Consider the following 18,055-nt stretch of genomic DNA (forward strand, 5'->3'; position numbering starts at 1 on the left):
AAGGCCCATATTTTTACGTTCTTCCTTGGACTTGGCCAGGGAAGAACCACAGTCACCTTGCACTCCAGACAGCCAGAAAGCAGGGAGTCGGAACCGCGCTTGTCTCCCTTTAGACTCAGCCGATTTTGAGCCATCGCTTAGCCTAGGGAGAGGTTTCGGTCCGGTTTCAGCGTTTCTCCTCTACCCCAGCCCCCCTGAGGACCCCAGATTTCTCGCGGTACAGATCCGGAGAGGGTAGGGTAGGTAAGAATGGGGAACGTCACCAGGGAAACGAACTTGAGCGCAGCGCGCAGGAAGCGGCGGACAAAGATCTTGCGCGGCGCCCCTGCTCGACTCTGCGCTGGCGCGATGGCGCCCGAAGGCCCCAGGACAGAGAGACTGTGGGCGAATCTGGGTAGATCGAGGACCCCGCATAGAAGCGCGCACCGGCCATCGCCTCCACACCCTCCCTCGGACCACACACCTAGCCCCGAGCGCGCACTCGCACAGCAACTCGGGCAGCGGGTCGACCACCGCAGCTGGGGAAGTAACAGGTTACTGCTCCTAGTCGCGCGGCTGCTGCTGCCCAGGCGCCCTTTGGAGGGACAGGCGCTCGCAGCATGGAAGCTCAAAGGAACATCGCTCTTGCCCCACTTCAACTCGAGCCTCAGCCTCTGTGCGTCCCCGGGACGTGAATCCGGCGGGCAGGGATTAGAAGAGTGACGAGGGTGGGGGGTCCCTGCGCAGCGCACCCAGAGAGCAGGGACTAGGGCGGGCGGGAAGCACTCATCTCAGGAGGGTGGGTGACTGGCCCCGGGGATGGGGTTGGCTGAGAAGCCGCAGGCAGAGAGGACCTGGCTGAACAGCCAAGGTTGGGCGCTAGGAAATCCAGGTGGTCGCGCGCTTACCCACCTCGGCTCGGCGACAGCGAGCCGGGCACTCCCGCCTTTCCTCTGCACAACGCCCAGCGATCTGCTCGGCCTGGCCCTGACAGGCGTAATCTGCCCGGCGTCACCTCCAGCTGCTTCCTCTTTCTCGCTAGTTCCGTCCCGCACGCGAGCGCCAGGATAAGAGAGATCCGAAGAGGCGGCTGCACGGCTTCGGGGTAGGCGGGGGCAGAGTGGGGAGGCGGGGACCGGATCCGCGGGGAAATCACGAGGCCGTTGCTCGCGGGGGCAGCTCGTCGGCGGAGCGACGGGGCTCCTCTGCAGGTGCCTGACTGCCTCTGGAGCTTTATAGGGCGATTATAAATCCAGCTCACGGTACTGCGCCCGGAAGGGGGGAAAAAGGTCCTATGAGTAATCCAGAACGTACTCAACACGCTCTATTTTTTCTTTTTTAATAGGCAGGGTGTCGGGTGAGAGGAGGGAAAAGATAATTCCTACGAAGAATTCTGCCTTTCTGAGCTTTTCTTCCTCCCTCCCCTTCTTTCCCCTCCCCCATTTCCTCTCCCCCTCCCATATCTTGTAGGAGACGAGCGCTGGCTTTGCCTCAGTCCTTTTCCCCGGGGTTCCCCCAGATCTGTGACCCTGCGACGCTTCCTTGAGCGAAAGCGCGCCCTGGGTTGAGTCCTCGTTGGCTCTGTACAGAGACAGGATTGTTGTAAAGGCAAAAGGGGCAGAAATGAGGGGAGACCTCTCAGACCATGGAAGAATTCCAGTTTCCTCATCCAGCCCCGGGCCTCCTCAAAGTACCACACCTGGCCACAGCTACCCAGTGCCATCGGCAGAGAAAAGGACCCCGCGTCCCTTTCGCTATGCTCTCGCTCCTTGCTTTGGCCCCCGTGGTGACGGGAAAAGAAGGCCTCCTGATTAATCACGTCTGAAGGTTGATGACACGCACGAGCGCCGCTGCACGCATGGGGAACCCGAGCACAGAGGTGGTTCAGGAGGGGCAGAGCAGCCCCCCTCCTTGCCCTGGCCCACTCTCCCTTCGATTTCACGCTCATTAAGTATTCTCCCTTCGCAATATTTAGGCACAGTTAAAGAACGGCTGCGTTGGGAAAAGTCCCTCACCGTAAAAATGCGTTGATGGAGAAATTCCCACCAGAGGGCGCCAAGAGCCCAGAGACCTAGCGGCCCTGCGCCGGGGTGTCTCTCCTCCAGCGTCCGAGCCGAGCCCACACCTGGAGCCGCTGGCCAGGCTGCCTCTTCATGCCTTCCCTCATAGACCTGTTACTCGTTTAAGTTCACCCCTTTTTTCTTCCCCGGTTTCTTTTTCTTTAGGGCAAAAAAATTGGACGTCTATGCGTGTGTGGGTGAGACTGTGTACGCAGTGATTCCTTTACTGGTATTCACCGTGGTCCTCTCCACCTCCCCGGGTGGTGCAGCAGGCAGAGGTTATTTATGCCCACGTCTGAGGTCTTGCTGGTTCAGCCGAGGCCCGTCCCTTTTCTTTGAATGCCTTGTCGCCTTCCGCCACAACACAAGGGAAACACAAAAAAATCTTATAAATCACCGATAATTCCACGAGGGAAATCGAACGGTCTGTCCTGGACAGATTGGTCTGATCAGCAAGAGGGATCTCGCTGTGGGGTTTGAAATCACCGCTTTGCCTTCGGTACTAAGGAAACTACTGTTTTGTCGCCTTCTCCCCACCTGACAATAAAATCCCGGGCACTTCTTTTTAAGGACACAAAAAACATCTAAACGGTTGGGCGCGCGGTGGCCGCAGCCCTGGGCACTGAAGCTTGGGGCTGGACAGGCTGGGGGTGCCTGCTCCACGTAGGAAACGTCCCCCTAAACCGCTCAACCCGCAGCTGCTCTGCCCCGCTTGAAGTGGGCGGCATACAATGAGGTGAAGCTCGGAATTCCATCCACGGGCCCTCCTAGAGCCTTCCTTAAATGAGACGATCTCACCAATCAGGGAGCCAGGTGCCAGTGCTAAATCATTCAAGACTCACGGGGCAGGAGACAGGAGGGAGAAGGCAACACATCTCCCGGTGCCCCTCGGTCTTCACTGTCCATCTAGACGCCAGCTCGCCCTGTCTCCTCAACCTTTTCCCCAAACCCGAGATTCGCCCGAAAGGAAGATTCGTTTTCTTCCCCTGTGGCACTAGATTGAGACATTTCCAACCACTTCCTCCTTTGACCCCCGAGTCCAAAACACCCCCAACGTTTTAGCCAATACGGTAATCTCGTTGGAGAAGGAATCTCCTGCAAGGCTAGGTATCTCAAATTGAAGCTGAGTCCATCCAGTTTCGAGGACATCCTTCTCTTTCTCCTTTATGGTAAGGAGGGGAGGAATGACGCCTCTTGCCCTTCCTTGTTTAGAATGTTTAATTGAATATTAGCAATAATTGATTAAACGAATATTTATTAAACCCCTACCATGTATGTGCCAAGCACTTTTTTTTTTTTTTTTTTTTTTGGAGTTTGCATTGTCCCTGCGGTTTATATTATCCTGCATGCCGGAGTGGACATTCCAGTGAGGCAGGGAAAGGAGCGGACTTAGAGACTTCATAAATTTAATTTCCAATGATCTTCCCCTCCAGCTCGGATTCTTGGGCACAGCAGGAATGGTAAGGAATTGAAGGCCTGGAATTCCACCCCATCCTGATACCCAGTTTTGAGGTAGAGCATAGATCTTTCAGCACGAAGGACAGCTCCCGCCCTTCTGGTCCCCAAGCCTCGGTTTCGTCCGCTTCCGCCAATAGCTCTGGGCCAACCCGCCAGGCTCGCCCCAGCCCTCCTCCCTCCTGGCAGTAACTGCTGTGTTTGTTTTGTCTAGTTGGAGGGTGGGGTATTTCGCCCACTGCTCTCCTCTACGGTAGGAATTTGGACTAAGAGTGGCCGTGGTTGTCTTTCGGCTCTTCACAACATTTGAAACCTACTTTTTTGTTTTTATCTTTCACTCTTCCTTTAATCTTTTATTACTCCTGGGGGAGGATTCTTGGGATAATGGGGGTGGAAAAAAGATATCCTCTCCAGGGACTCGAACCGGTGATGAGGGGTGGCCCGGAAGGGAGTGGTGTCCGCCCCGCTGTTTCGATTGTATTTGAAGCTCTTTGAAGAAATGGAAACGCTGCGCTCAAAGGCAGAAGGAGGGGGCGATGTACGACCCCTCCAGTCTCTCTCGGGTGTTAGGGATTTGCGAGCCTGCAGCCCCGGCTACTCCACTCTGTCTGCCGAGGACAACCTTTCCTTAGGTCAACACGGCTGGGACTTGAGAACACGACCCTCCGCCCACAATGCCCTTTATTCCTTTTCGTGGCGTGGGTGGGTGGGGGGTTGTTTAAAGATATTCCAACCGGATTTGGGGCCGAGCCTTTTCTGCAAAGTGAAAAATCGAGTGGGTAGGAGGAGCGCCCAAACGGGCTGCAAGGAGATCTTTATGCCTAAAACGTGGTCAGTCAAGGTGAGTAGACAGGACACGTCATTTTTTTTTTTTTTTTTTTTTTTGACGCACTTAGAATTTTTAGCCTCCAGGAGAGGTAACTTAGACCCACGGTATTGGTTCGTTTCAGCTGGCTCTTTAAAATCTATTTTAAGTGTCTAATTTATGACCCAAAAGGAAAAAAAAAAATGGCAGTGCTCACCGTTTAAACGTCTATCTCCCAAGACGAGAACTGGGGGAAGTGTTACTTAACCTTTCATTCGGCTTAAGTCGGAGCTAAGGTCCATTTGCTGTTTTTGTACTTTAAAGATAGTTCCCTGAATTATTCTGGAATTTCTTGGAGGACGATGGCTAAATCCACACCCCCATCCCAACAGACCACACAACACTTACAGCTGGGTGGCAGGAACGGGTTAAAAGGGTACGAGGGGGTGGGAGGGGAGACAGCTGAATGCTGGAAGGCTGGAGAGGACTCTGGGAATTACAATCACTTCTTCTAAAGAAGAGAGCTGAATTCCTCGAATAATTGGCAAGTGGTCCTTTCCCCCTTGATAGTCAGAAGATGAAAATATTCTAATACAAAGAAATTAATCAAGGAGGACGGGATGATTTGTGTTTCGGCAAAATCTTAACACGCTCAATTCTTGCTCTTCTAAACACGAACACAGAACGACCAGCAGGTGGCAATAGATTACAATTTCTGAGAAGAAACAACAGTTTCCCACCCCCCCCCCCCCCCCCCCACCACCAAGGGAGCATTCTTCAAAGAAGAATGCAGGCTGATACTCATCCCTGCCATATTTCACAAAGCAGGGCTTTTTCAAATGCTCAGAAATGCCGAGTGATCTGAAACACCCGGGGTGGTGTGTCCCTTTGGTGAACGACCAGGGGGTGCATGGCATCTGTTTTTTTTCCCACCTAGCTGTATCCCTAATATTCAAAGATAGAGAACCTTTGAATATTAGGCAAGAAATGGTTTCCTTGCAAACTGGAAACCAAGGAAATACAGATCTGGATTGCAATTCTGACAGGGAGCTTCAAAGGTGTATCTGTGTTTTCTGATCTCAACAAAAACCAAGGCAAAATCAGTCCTTCCCCAAACGGGTGGGATGCAAAAAGAAGGATTTCCCACCTGAGATGCTTTAGTGAAATACAGAATTCATGGGAGACTGAGCACAGTAATATTTTATTCATTACTTTTAGTGTTAAAGCTCTTGAACTATTTAAAATAACAGATATTTATTCCCCATTTTCAAACATAGGTATCTGGGACAGTTGTTTGTGAAAAGGTTCTGGAAATTTCTGACTTAGTTGTGAAGAATCTAATAATTTAAACTTTGATTCCAGGTCAGGTTTCTTCCCCTAATGCTGGCCAGTTACTCAGGGGAGTACTGGAACCTTAACAGAAGGGGTGCATCACTGCCGTTCCCATTAGGCCCCACCTTCAACATTGGGGATCACATTTCAGCACTATATTTAGATATTGTGACAGTAGCTGATGAAAACACTCTCTTACACCAAGAAGGACAAGGGGGGACTGGGTGTGGTGGTTCATGCCTGTAATCCCAGCACTTTGGGAGGCCGAGGCAGGCGGATTGCTTGAAGCCAGGAGTTCAAGACTAGCCTGGGCAACAGGGCAAAGCACCATCTCTACTAAACATACAAAAATTAGCTGGTGATAGTGGTGCATGACCTGTAATCTTAGCTACTTGGGAGGCTGAGGCACAATAATCACTTGCAGTCGGGAGGCAGAGGTTGCAGGGAGCTGAAATCATGCCACTGCACTCCAGCCTGAGCAACAGAGTGAGACTCTGTCACCTAAGAAAAAAAAAAAAAAGGCCAAGTGGGAAGCAAAGGGAACTCAGGGGAAATCTGGTTGCGCAGAATTGCTTACTGTGGGCCCAGCCTGGCCAACAGTGGTGGTGCTGGGGTCTGTGGGGGACTTTAGAAACCTCTCTCTCTGTATCTCAGTCTTGCTTGTAGTTTCTCTTTCTTTAGCAACATGACTAATCATTATCCTCATATTATACAGGTAGGAAATAAGTCTTAGGGAAGTTGTGTAGTGTGTTTATTGTATGAATTCTTGATTAATTATCATCTGAGGTCTTCTGTTTTCTTGATGAGGAAACTTAAGTCCAGAGAGGCTACAGGACTTCCCAGACCACATGATTAGCGTACAGGGGCCTGGAAATGCCTTCTTCTTCCCTCAGTCCCAGCACCTGATGCTCTGTTCAGTGTAGCCTTCTGGCCCTGTCATATAGTAATCATTTGATCTCAGAAAAATCATAGAATCTCTCCAGACCCCATAATGGGAGGGTTAGGGTATAAGATAAGACCGCATGAGGCTTCATTCATCTAAAATAATTTATTATTATAGGCATTTTGTGATTCTTCTCACCGGTGACTCTTCTCATGTTGTAATACCTTGCCATGGACTCAAGAACCTCTTGAGGCCCTCAAGGCAGCTTTTACTGGAAGAAAAGCAAAATGTTGAAGTCAGTCCGACTTGAGTTTAAATCTAGATTCTACTTACTGGCTATTGTTTGACTGCTCCAAGTTTACTTCTAAGTAAAATGGGGTTTAATACCAGCCTTATAGGCTATCTTATTTGATGCTCATAGAACCCATTTTAGGCTGGGCACAGTGGCTCATGCCTGTAATCCCAGCGCTTTGGGAGGCTGAGGCAGGCAAATCACCTGAGATGAGGTGTTCGAGACCAGCCTGGCTAACATGGTGAAACCCCTGTCTCTACTAAAAATACAAAACTTAGCTGTGGCACATGCCTACAATCCCAGCTGCTCAGGAGGCTGAGGCAGGATAATTGCTTGAACCCGGGAGGTGGAGGTTGCAGTGAGCCAAGATAGCGCCACTGTGCTCCAGCCTGGGCAATAAAAAAAAAAGGAACCCATTTTAGCAAGCTCAACTGTGTGCCTAATTAATGGTGTTCATTACATGTTAATTGCTGCTTCTGCTCCTTCCCCTTAGTTCAACAGTGATTTTGGTCAATTTAAATTTGTTCTCCTTGGATGTATAATATAACTATAATATTTGTATTATTTTGCCAATTTCTTTCAGTAGTGCTACTGATCATTCCCTGACATAGGACTCAAAGCCCTCCTCTTTAGTGCCTTAGAGGTTTTTTTTTAGTCCACAGAGATATTTTGATTTGTAGAGGAGAAAGTTTTCTGATGGAGTATTCAGACTCATAGGAAGGGGAGAGAGGGAGCCAGTTTTGTATTAGGTGAAATTTACACATAATTATGGATTTCTGCCGGGATTCAATCTTTTGATCTTTTCTCTTTTCCAACCTCCATTTTCTCCCTCTGTACTCTCATCCAATCTGGCAGTTTCAGATATACTAATTTTGATTTAAATTAAAATAAAATAATTTAGACATTGTTGACTCCCAAATTTATACCTTTACCATGAACATCTGTCCAACATTCCAGGTTCATATTCCAGTTGAATTTTTCACTTGGATTTCTTTTCTTTTCTTTTTCCTTCATTCTGTCCTTCCTTCCTTCCTTCCTTCCTCTCTCTCTCTCTCCCTCTTTCTTTCTTTCTTTCCTTTCTCTCTCTCTCTCTTTCTTTCTTTCCCCTTCCTTCCTTCCTTCCTTCCTTCCTTCCTTCCTTCCTTCCTTCCTCTCTCTCTCTTTCTCTCCCTCTTCTTTCTTTTTCTTTCTTTCTTTCTTTTTCCTTCCTTTCTTTCTTTCTTTCCTTTCTCTCTCTCTCTCTCTTTCTTTCTCCTTCCTTCCTTCCTTCCTTCCTTCCTTCCTTTCTTTCCTTCCTTCCTTCCTTCCTTCCTTCCTTCTTCCTCTTTCCTTTCTTGAATCTCGAACTGTTGTCCAGGCTAAAATGCAATGGCACAATCTCAGCTCATTGCAACCTCTGCCCCTGGGTTCAAGCAATTATCCTGCCTCAGCCTCCCTAGTAGCTGGGATTACAGGTATGCATCACCATGCCTGGTTAATTTTTGTATTTTTAGTAGAGACATGTTGGTCATGCTGGTCTCGAACTCCTGCCCTTAGGTGATCCGCCGCCTGGGCCACCCAAAGTGCTGGGATTACAGGTGTGAGCCACTGTGCCTGGCCATCCACTTGGATTTCTAATAGGCATCTACAACTTAAGGTGTCCCAAATTGAACTCCCAATGCTTTTCCCCAAACCTGTTCCTATTTCAGTTTTCTCCGTCTCAGTAAATGACTAGAGGCAACTCCACCCTTCCAGTGGGTCTGGTCCAAAACCTTGAAGTTATCACTGACTTCTTCCTTTCAATCTGTCAGTAAATTCTGATGGAGCTACTTTCAAACTTTAACAACTTCACTGTTTCTGTTCTTACTATCCTTCATTTCCTTCCCCAAAACACGCAATGTAAAATACTAAGTCATGCTCATATCATGGCTTTCCTCTACTCAAAACCCTCTAATGATTCTGCATCTCAGAGGAAAAGACAAAGTCTTTATAATACTTACAAGGCCCTACACGATCTGACCTTGTTACCTGTTTGAGTTCTTCTTGTACTTCCGATACTGCTCTGCCCATCCTCACTCCACCCTAGGGACAATGGCCTCCTTGCTGTTTCATAAAGATAAGCTAGAATGGGCCAGGGACTTTGTAATTATTAACCCTGTGCTGGGAAAGTTCTTTCCTTAGTCATTTGTAGGGTTTGTTCCTTCTCATTCTGGTCTTTACTTAAACGTTCACGTGTTCTCCCAGTGAGATCTTCCTTTTTCCTTATATTTAAAATTGCAGGCTGAGCATTGTGGATCCTAGCACTTTGGGAGGCCGAGGATCTCACTCACTAGTCACCCAGGCTAGAGTGCAGTGGTGCAATCATGCCTTAATGCAAGCCTTGACCTCCCTGGCTTATGTGATCCTCCCACCTGAGCCCCACCCCCGAGTAGCTGGGACTATAGGCTCACATCATTATATCTGGCTAATTTTTTGGTTTTTGGTTATTTTTTGTGGAGACAGGGTATAACTATGTTGCCCAGGCTGGTCTTGAACTCCTGGGCTCAGTTGATCCTCCCACCTTGGCTTCCCAATGTGCTGGGATTACAGGTGTAAACTAATGTGCCCAGTCTGCTTTAACAGGTTTTTAAAGAAAGCTCAATTTAGCAAGTTTTCATTTGAGATAAGTTTCTTGACGTATTCCCTTAATTTTGTCTAGTGACATATGATTTTTAATATTTTTTCTCTTATTTTCTTTCATTGGCAGGTTGTGAGCTAAGAGAAGGTGGCTTTAGAATGAGGATGTTGTCTGCTGATTTAAATACTCTGTTTTCTGGCCAGGTGCCGCGGCTCATACCTGTAATCCCAGCATTTTGGGAGGCCAAGGTGGGCAGATCATCTGAGGTAAGGAGTTCGAGAGCAGTGTGGCCAAATGGTGAAACCCCATCTCTACTAAAAATACAAAAATTAGCTGGGCATGGTGGCAGACACCTGTAATCCCAGCTACTTGGGAGGCTGAGGCAGGAGAATTGCTTGAGCTGGAAGGCAGAGGTTGCAGTGAGCCCAGATTGCGCCACTGCACTCCAGCCTGGGCAACACAGCAAGATTCGGTCTAAAAAAAAAAAAAAAAAAACCTCAGCTCTCACCTTTAGTTGGATTCTTCCAATGCCAATTGGAAGAAACCAAATTTGGTGCCTGCTTTGATGGGAAGGAGATTTTTCTCTTAACATATTGTCCAGTGGTAGGCTAGGAACTGTGAAATCCATCATCTTAAAGAATAGTCATTTTCAAGCAAGTCTTTTTATGAAAAGACATTTAGAATAATCTTTATTAGGGAAGAAGATACATTAGGGACCTGAGAGCATGGGACACCAAAAGCCTAGTTACAAAGTTGTTGAAGCATTAAAAAGGGGGGAGAGCAGCTTATGAAAATTAACTACTAAAATATATGTTGTTGTGCAGCAAGAGGAACTATGTAATAAATCCTAATAAAATAGGGGCTTTGGGGACTATTGGAGATGGATTGCAATTAACCCTGCTTCAATATCCAATTAGGCATCAGGATAAGCAATTTGTAAATGCATTAACTGGTTAATATTTTATGAAAATCAGCAAATTTCCTTCTCAGGTGACTTTTTTTTTCCTGTACTTAATGACCTATTAGCTTATTAATTAGTATTTATCCCCATTAGAAGCTTCCAGCACACGAGAAAGAATACTAAGGCATACTAAAATGCCTCATGCAATTGGTAATCCATGAATGCTGATATCCTTCCTTATGTTAATGTTTCTGATCCTACGGTCAATTTTATCTTAATTCTTTTAACGTTTTTTTCTTTCAAAAAAATGCACACTTTCTTTCCTTTAAAGTAATATGTGATTGCTGAAGAAAGCTTATGACTTTAGAATGATGAAAAAGGAAATAACCTCATCACTCAAGCACAACCATGATTAGCATTTTCATTAACCCTCCTCACCCATTATTTCCCCCTACCCCATGTATAGGCTAAATTTAAAAGGTTTTAGCCTCCAACAGATATTTGTATACTGGTGTTCATAGAAGCATTATTCACCATAACCAAAAGGTGAAAGCCACCAAGGTGTCCATCACTGGATGAATGGATGAACAAAATGTGCATATGCATACAGTGGACTCTTATTTAGCAGTAAAAGGAATAAAGTATTGATATATGCTATGATAGGTGTGAACCTTGAAGACATTAAGCTAAGTGAAATAAACCAGTCACAAAATGACATATATGATTCTACTTATACAGGGGACCTAGAGTAGTCAAATTCATGAAGCAAAAAGTAGAATGGTGGCTAACGGGAGTGGGAACTGATGAGTTATTGTTTAACAAGGACAGAGTTTCAGTCGGGCAGATAAAGCAGTTCTTGAGATGGGTGCTGGTAGTGGTTGCACAGCAATGTAAATGTACATAATACCACAGGACTATACACTTGAAAATGCTTAAAATGAGGCCTGGTGTGGTGGCTCACACCTGTAATCCCAGAACTTTGGGAGGCCAAGGCAGATGGGTCACGAGGTCGGGAGTTCGAGACCAGCCTGGCCAACATGGTGAAACCCCATCTCTACTAAAAATACAAAAATTAGCTGGGCATGGTGGTGCGCACCTGTAATCCCAGCTACTTGGGAGGCTGAGGCAGGAGAATCGCTTGAACCTGGGAGGTGGAGGCTGCTGTAAGCCAAGATCTCACACTGCACTCCAGCCTGGTGACAGGGCAAGACTCTGTCTCAAAAAAAAAAAAAAATTGCTTAAAATGATAAATTACATGTTATATATGGTTTACAATAAAAAACTTTTAGTTATAAAAATGATATGTGACCATGATTTTAAAATTTTAAGGGAATAAATGAAAGGTGTAAAATGAAAAGTAAAACTCTTCTTACCTACCTCCCCTCCTCAATTGCACAACCCAGAGATAACCATTGTAACCAGTTTCATATTTCTGCTTATCCTGTGACTGACAGAAGGACCCGCCAATTCCTCTTCTTTGGCTTTGAGTGCCCATGAACCCTTGGTGAGCTGAGGGTAACCTAAGCATCCAGTTTGACTTACACAGTCTTAGGAGACGTTATTGGCATTATTGTGCTTATTGTGCTGTGGGAGATACACCAGATATACTCTCAGCTACTAGTGATAGAAGAAATGAAGCAAAATGGTTTAAATAGCAAGAAAATGTATTGTCTTACCTAGTAAGAAAATGTCTTCAAGGACCGGGTTCCTTTTTCTCTCTGCTCTGCTGTCCTTAGCCTTGGCTTCAGCATAAGACTTATTCCTGGTTCTAAGATGGCCACCAGCAGCTATGAGGACTCCTTTCCCTCTTGTTAATATCCAGCACCTGCTGAGGTTTTATCAGCTGAAATTGACGTAGTTCTGCCCACGCCTAGTAATAACTAGTAGCAAAGGGGATGGTATTACCATGATTAGCTTAGATTTATCATCTTGGGTGAAATGGATATAGGGGGAACCAACCAGGGTATGTGTTATAAGCCGTCTCTTGGTTCAGAGGGGTACATTTTGAATGAGGCTATGCAAGCCAATCTCTTCTCCCAGTGCTTTACTTCCCAAGCTCCTCCAAGCTCTGCACACTCCCCTTGCTCCATTATAACTCATATCCTATGAGGACTGCGGGGGGGGGAGGGGGCGCTTATTAGGAGGGCCAATCAGAGAGACCTTTATACTCCTTAGTCTGGCCTTGGAGGCCTTATCTTACCTGCCTCTTGTGAACTCTGAAGACCTCCTGGTATAGGACTTTTGTCCTGAGTCCCACAACGTTTCCGATGTCCGTAGACTTTACTTCACATCTGGTACCATGAGCTCTGTTCAAGTGCTTCCCCTTGACCAACATCAATATTTCAGGCAAATACCAAAGTTACATCTATCTTACATGTCCACCAGGATAAAGCTAAAGGGAAACAAATGTTGTAATTAAAGTAAATGCAGGCTGGGCATGGTGACACACACCTATAATCCTAACACTTTGGGAGGCTGAAGTGGAATGATCCCTTGAGGCCAGGAATTGAAGACCAACTTGGGCACCATCGCAAGACTCAGTCTAAACAAAATATTTAAAAATTAGCCAGGGGTGGTGGTGTGCACCTGTAGTCCCAGCTACTCGGGAGACGGAGGTGGGAAGATCACTTGAGCCCAGGAGTTTGAGGCAGTGAGCCGTGTTTACGCCACTGCACACCAGCCTAGCCAACATAGCAAGACCCTATCTCAATCAGTCAATCAATCAATCCATCAAGACAGGTTATCACCTTGTTTAGTATATAAGATAATATAGGGCAATTGAAGGCTATGAAAGGACCAATACTGGAGAAGGGATGCAGCTCTGATTCCACACTTGGACTGCCGGGGTAGTGGTTCAACTAAATGCTGCCGTGTGTTTAGTTCTTCTAATGTATTAGATAAATGCCTTGCAAGTTAGCCCTTTTTCCAATCTGTTCCTCTCCACTGGCCTCTTAGGGAGGAAACCATAGCGTGAAGGGCAGGGTATTGGAATAAAATGACCTGGACTTGAATCTGCCAGTTCCCAAGTATGTGATTTTTAGAAAGAGAAAAGCTCTCTACACATCACTTTCTTCATATGTAAATTGGGAATAATAATGTCTATCCCATACGTGTGTTATAAGGACTAAAAACATGAACATATGAATGATTAATATTGTGCCTAACACATTACAGTAGCTGTTATTATCAATTCTATTAAACAGGCTCAGGCTCATCTCTCTCTTTTTTTTTTTTTTGAGATGGAGTCTCCCTCTGTTACTCAGGCTGGAGTGCAGTAGCGTGATCAGATCATGGCTCTCTGTGGCCTCAAACTCCCAGGCTCAGGTGATCCTTCTGCCTCAGCCTCCCAGGTAGCTGAGACTGCAGGCACGTGTCACCACTCTCGGCTGGTTTTTATATGTTTTATAGAGATGTTTTTACCATGTTGCCTAGGCTGGTAAACATGCTCATCTTAAATGTTTTACAAATAGTACTCCACTTACCTTGTGTCTTCCAATGATACTTTATCTTTTTTCTTTCCTTGTTTTCTTGCCTTACCTCCAATGTACTCAAATTCACTGAAATATGGCACACCCCCATCCACACTCAATTGACACAGCTTTCCCTAATATCACCAACCGCCTCTTTGTTGCTATCCAATTACTCTTTTAGTTCTTATGTTACTTGTCTTCTCTGCAACTTTTGGCAAAGCAGGTTTTGGCAGCCTCCTTGAAACTCTTTTTCTGGGTTTCTGTGGTGCTGCTCAATATCAGTTAGGAGGCTTTTGGCAGCAGATTAAAGAAACCTTGATCCAACTGGCTTGAACAATAAGAAAGTTTATCTCATAACATAAACTCAGAGGGCTGGCTCCCAGGGCTGTCGATTCAGTGGCTGAGCATTATCAGGGACCTAGGTTCTTTTTGTTCTTCCATCCACAGCATCAGCTTCTTTCTAAGATTAGCTTCTCTCATGATCATGAGATGATGCCAGCAGTAGCTAGGGCAGCATGCTTCCTGGTTGTTAACCAGAAGAATAGAGGAACATCTATCTCCTCCCAATCATGAAATAAAGTCCTCAATCTTTTTAGGGCAAGTAGGTCACACGTCCATCTCTGGGACATAACAGTCACCAGAGAAATGCCCAGGCACTGGTTGGCTGAGTCTCATGGCTACGTACGTGGGGCGTGAATATCTGAAGAGAATTAGGACTCTCTTTGCAAAGAAAGGGAAAAGGATAGTTGCTGAGTAGGAAACCGACAGTGTCCACCATATTTGCTTTCCCCACTTTCCTCTTGGTTGTTGTTCGCAGTCTATATGTGCACTTCTTTTTCATGGACTGCCACTTAAATGTTGGCGATCACTATAATTCTATCCCTAGGCCTCTTCTATTTCAACTACACTCTCTCCATGGGTCCTCCACTCTGTTTTTTTGACTACTATCTCTAATTGATGACTCCGAATAAAGGTGTATTTCCAGCCCAAGTGTCTTTTTTAAGCTTCATACCATGAAAACTAGTTAACACTTACTCAATACTTCCTGAATTAGGCAGAATAATGCATCCCTCTACTCCCAAGATGTCTACATCTTAAAACCCAGAAACTGCAAATATGTTAGGTTACATAGAAATGGGGTATTGAGGTTGCAGATGGCGTTAACCTTGCCGTTCAGCCGACTTTAAGATAGGGAGATTATCTTGGATTATCCAGATGGACCCAATGTAATCACAAGCGTCTTTAAAAGCGAAAGAAAAAAGCAGGAGAGAGAACAGAGAGACGGCAGCCTGAAGAGGACTTGGTCAGACATTTCTGGCTTTGAAGGTGGAGAGAGGGGGCCATGAGCCAAGGAATATGGGTGGGCTCTGACAGCTGGAAAAGGCAAGGAAATGGATTCTCTCCTAGAGCCTCTTGAAGGAATACCTTGCCGACATCTTGCTTTTGGCCCAGCGAGACCCATTTTGGACTCAGAACTTCCGGAACTGTAAGATAATAAACTTGTGTTGTTTTAAGCCCCAAAGTTTGTGGTCACTTTTTATAGCAGCAGTAGGAAATGAATACATTTTCCATACTCAGCTTGTGCAAGTGAACTTCTGTCTTCTTCAGCAAAGCTGGTTTCCTGTGTTCTTCTCTTTAGGGGCTGGCATCACCATGCACGTTGTCCTCCCACTAAGAGTCATCCTTCACCTCTACCTCTTTACCACATTTACTTTATCACTAATTTCTGCCAATTCTTTCTACCTTTAGAATAACCCCTCCATTCAATTCCTTCTCCCTGCTACTGTCTCTTTTCAGGTTACAACTTTGAACTGCTAGAGTCTGTATTCAACTCTAGTCTGCTCTCTATACTTTCAAATTTTATTTTTCATTCAGATCCATAGGAAGAAATACATTTCACATCAAGATCTAGGGAACGCACACACTCCTGAAACAAAAGTTTCAGAAAACAATACTTGCCATACTCTTTCGCAGTATATGCTGAAGTCTGTGTTTAATTTTGTAAAACCCCAGCTATCTGTGATTTACTGCAATGATTTCAAAACTGACCAATGGATGGTGATGTGCAGTTTAAGAAGATGTCTTTTCTACCTGGCTACCAGAATGCTCTTTCTAAAATACAACTATTTTCCTTAAAATCCCTCAATGCCTCCATTACTCTAAGATAAAGTTCAAACTCTAACATGGCTTCTAAGACCCTCCATCACCCAGCTCTTTTATCACTGTAGCTTTATCTTTCTCCACTCTAACCGGTTCATTTTCATTTTACAATCCAACCTTACCTGTTTAACTTTCTGGACTCAGAGTGTGTCTCTGAGCCTTTGCAAGCTGTGTTACCTCCTCAAACTGTTGTCTACCCACTTCTTCTTGTAGCTAATTCCCACTTAAATCTTAGCTTAGACTTCACTTCCCTCCAAATGCTTTTCCTGGATGCCTAGACTGGGTTAGGTGTCCCTCCTGCCTTCCCACAGGCTCCTACAATGGCAGTGTTTATAACCTGTATTTCACAGTAGTGCTGTTTAAGAGCAGAGACTGGTTTTGTTCCCTACAGAATACCTAGAAGGCCTTCAGTAAATACTTATTGTATAAATACATGAAACTTTTTCAATGGGTTCCTCTCTCAAGTCTATTGAGTAGGCATTCTTATATATTCTCATATTGTTGGATATTTGGGTTCATTAACATCATTACAATGAAGGCACAGGTCTGGGCTGGGCGTCATGGCTCACGCCTGTAATTCCAGCACTTTGGGAGGCCAAGGCGGGCAGATCACAAGGTCAGACTGAGACCATCCTGGCTAACATGGTGAAACCCTGTCTCTACTAAAAATACAAAATAAATAAATAAATAAGCTGTGCATGGTGGCACACGCCTGTAGTTCCAGCTACTCAGGAGGCTGAGGCAGGAGAATCTCTTGAACTCGGGAGCGGAGCTGGCAGTGAGCCGAGATCGTGCCACTGCACTCCAGCCTGGTGACAGAGTGAGACTCCTCAAAAAAAAAAAAAAAAAAAGGAAGACACAGGTTTGGAACTGAACTGTCTACACAGACATAACTCATTGGCAGACTATTAAGTAGTTCCTAGAGGTTAGCTCTGTGTGAGGCAGCAAAGAACACTGGGTCAAGGTTCACAAAATCTCTCATGTGGGGGCATAAACCAAGCATCTCTAAGTTTCAGTTTCCTCATCTGAATTCCAACATTCTAGTCAGTATTTAACCTTAGATTCCTCAATCACATCAAATTCAATTTGTGTAATTGATGGGGATTATGGCATGTTCTTCAGATGACTGTGAGAAGCAAGTAGGTTAAATAATGTAAAAAATACTTTGCAGATTTTTAGTTGTTATTAGTACATACAGACACACATGCCTATTGCCAGGTCACTTTACCATTTCATTGATTAATGAATGCAAATAGAATGAAGAGTATGGATGGGGGTACTGATGATCCTGAATGAACAAACCTCATAAATTCTTAAGATTCAGCTATAACATGGCTTGTGATATCATAGCTTTTTATTCAGAAAGTTTCTTCCTCAAAGCTTCCCTATTCCTTTAAAAGAAAACTAAAATGTCATTGTAACTTATTTAGTCTTCAATGTCAGTTTTAGGGTATACTATGAACTTGTTATGGAGGGTTCTCCTTAATCAGGTAAGCATCATCAGATTGGCATATGGTGGTTTTCCTATGGTGGAATGAATATTAAACCCAAATGAAAATGAAAAGAACAGGTAATTCCTGAGATCGGTGTCAGCCAGACCTCTGATGCTATTTGGTTATTTATGCATGAAGTCCTGAGAGTTTACTGCAGATTAAGAAAGGGTGATTAGAGGATCACACATACCCATCTTCATTTCTTTTGGTCATCCCTATGAATTGGTGCTGCAGATTTTCTTCCTCTGAATGTTAGCAGGCCACAAAATGCCTAAAGAATAAACAGTGTTGCAAGCATTTTGGATATGTTGTGACACTGCAGTGACATAAGATAAAAATTCAAAATGCTTCCCCTCAAATCAAATTGGCACATTCCTAAACAACTTACTTAGGAATATTTTTCTTTTACCTCAGTTACTGCTTTGGTCTATATGCGGTTTGTCCCCTTCAAAACTCACGTTGGGCTGGGTGCAGTGGCTCACACTTACAATCTCAGCATTTTGGGAAGCCAATGTGGAAGAATCGCTTGGGGCCAGGAATTTGAGACCAGCCTGGGCAACATAACAAGACTCTGTCTCTACAAAAATTGTTTCAAAAAATATTAGCTAGGTGTGGTTATAGCATGTGCC

General features: G+C 45.2%; 1 protein-coding gene across 1 annotated transcript in view; it reads right to left on the minus strand.

The window, feature by feature from the left end:
• GAD1 (glutamate decarboxylase 1) overlaps positions 1 to 1,377 on the minus strand; it is a 43,995-nt gene extending 42,618 nt beyond the window's left edge. The window contains exon 1 of the mRNA XM_032293008.1: positions 892 to 1,377. The gene's annotated coding sequence lies outside the window, so the exon portion shown is untranslated. The remainder of the gene's footprint in view (positions 1 to 891) is intronic.
• Between the last annotated feature and the right edge of the window lie 16,678 nt (positions 1,378 to 18,055).

The sequence above is a fragment of the Sapajus apella genome, unplaced genomic scaffold, assembly GCF_009761245.1.
Source record: "Sapajus apella isolate SASKATOON/1434 unplaced genomic scaffold, GSC_monkey_1.0 scaffold28, whole genome shotgun sequence".
NCBI classification, from domain to species: Eukaryota; Metazoa; Chordata; class Mammalia; order Primates; family Cebidae; genus Sapajus; species Sapajus apella.